Here is a 2,490-nt window from a genome sequence, read left to right on the forward strand (position 1 = left end):
CTTAGCTCGAAGGGATATTGCAGTGATCAGCAACACAACTGGAATGTTACAATGAAACATTGCTGATATAAGTACTGATGCAGGAAATTGCAAGAAAATTGCCTTTTCCGATGCTATTTTTAAAAAAATTTTCACGGGATGTGGGTGCTGCTGGCCAGGCCAGCCTTTATTGGCCCCATCCGTAATTGCCCTTGAGAAGGTGGTAGTGAGCCACCTTCTTGAAGTGCTACACTCCATGTGATGTAGATACACTCTCAGTGCTGTTTGGAAGAGTGTTCCTGGATTTTAACCCAGTGACAGTGAAGGAATGGTGATGTATTTCCAAGTCAGGATGATGTGTGACTTGGAGGGGCACTTGCAGGAGGTGGTGTTCCCATGCATCTGTTGCCCTTGACCACCTAGATGGTAGAGGTGTGGGTTTGGAAGATGCTGTTGAAGCAGCTTTGGTGAGTTGCTGCAGTGCATCTTGTAGGTGATACACACTGCATGGTAAATTGCATTGTAGTGGATAACATCAATTAGAAGGAAGATGTTTACTGGATTCATATGGGGATATTTTGGCCTTGGTCAGCCCCTCCATATTACTGAGCCAAATTGATCCACCAAAATCTTCTCTGGTTTTTCCTTGAGTGATCTTTTTACCTTAGAACATTTGCCTAATTACTTGACAGTTGTTGGAAATCCTGGAAACTGAAAGATAAGCGAGCCACTTAGGAGGTATCAAGTTTCTGGATTTTGACCATATCTCCAGAGAAAAGAAGTGCAGATCAGTTAATTTTAATGTTGAAGGTTAAGTTTTTAATAAAAAAAGAGGTAACTAGTTGAAAGATGGCTAATATGCTAATTGAAGTTGATTCCCCTAGGCACTAAAGAATCAGTGACTTGTTTGAGTATCTGAACAGACTTATTTTGTTGCAAAACCCTTTGATCTCAGTCTGTGAGAAGGAGAGGCTTGCTGGTACAGGATAAGAGACTTAAGAATAGAACACACACCAAAGGAAGCTTTCTCTGCGTTTTGCAGCAGTGCACAGGTAAATGGGCACCAAAAGACTATGCAAGATGGAACTACAGGCAGGGAGAGTAGTTCTATATTGTGCTGTAGTACAGGATCCAGTGGGATTATTCTGTAAAGGTAGCATTGTTTGTACTGTGTTTTGCATCGTTATGCAAATATAACCTGTGCCAATTGAATTTAAGAGACTGATTATACCCATCATTCTGTACCTTTCACCTTTTGGGACAAAGTAACGTGGTTCAAGCCAAACTCCACTTCATCCACTGTTAACTGAGTTTGCATATGTAAGGATTAAAGAGTTTTAATGTGAAAGACACATGTGCAGTCCAGATCACAAGGAGATGCTATTATTGCATAATGTTGAAGTTATGCTATCGTACAAGTTGCTATAGAGCAGTGAGCCATTTCCCATAAAAGTAAGATGTTCAGACTGCTAAAGGAAGCATCAGATGCCATTTGAGAAAATGTGGCAGATCCAAATTCGCATTACATTTGAATATCCTTTATCTATACAAATGAAAACTGAACACATTTTGAACAGACCTTAAGTGAGCTAACACTAACCTCATCGATCTTTTGCACGGTAGTCTGTGACCCGAGCTGAGATGAACCTTGCCAACCAGACCCGGCCTGATGTAATATATTACGTGTAATAAGTTAACAGGTAAGAAGTAGGGTATGTGAGAGATGGCAAATGGAAACACCTAATATTTGCTAACTGTAGCTAGCCTATGCTTAGGCTATTGTAATGTAAGTAGGCCTACTGTATATACTGTAGCTATATCACATCTGAAAACTGAAAATATCTGAATACTGAATGCAATTGGTTCCAAGGATTTTGAACAAGGGATACTTGACCAAGTTGAAAGCAACAGATAGCCCAGTCACAAATAAGTTAATGGATTTAATGACCTGTAAGCTGTTCAATATGATAACTGGAGACTTGGTTGATATAAAAGATCATTTGACTGAGGCAGTAAATTAAAACAAAAGAATATGCAAATAGCAAAGAATGAAATGGGATGGGAAAGGGCCACAGATGGAAAATGAGGGAAATTGATGACAAGCCTGTAGATACTGGAGATTTGAACTGAAAATAGATAACACTGGAAAGACATTGGCCAGCACATCACAACCATCCCAACAGCTTGCTGTAAATAAACTGGGATATGGCTAAAGTCTGAAATTAGTAAAGTCAGTGTTCAGGCCTGAGGGCTGAACAATGCCCAGGAGAAAGAAATTTAGTATCTAATTGAATTGTTGAGCTCTGATAGGGTTGCGAAAGCAAATACCGCACTGCTTCACACTTTTCAGAAGATATGAGGTTTCACATATTCCTCCATTAAGCATCATTAACAACACAAAATTTCAGCAAACCTCAAACACTGCTGCTTCCCCTCAGTATATTATTGACAGATTTCACAACTTCTTCGGATGTTCTACATTTTGTGAGCATTTTGTTGGGACGTGAATTA

This window comes from Carcharodon carcharias, chromosome 20, assembly GCF_017639515.1.
Source record: "Carcharodon carcharias isolate sCarCar2 chromosome 20, sCarCar2.pri, whole genome shotgun sequence".
Taxonomy (NCBI): Eukaryota; Metazoa; Chordata; class Chondrichthyes; order Lamniformes; family Lamnidae; genus Carcharodon; species Carcharodon carcharias.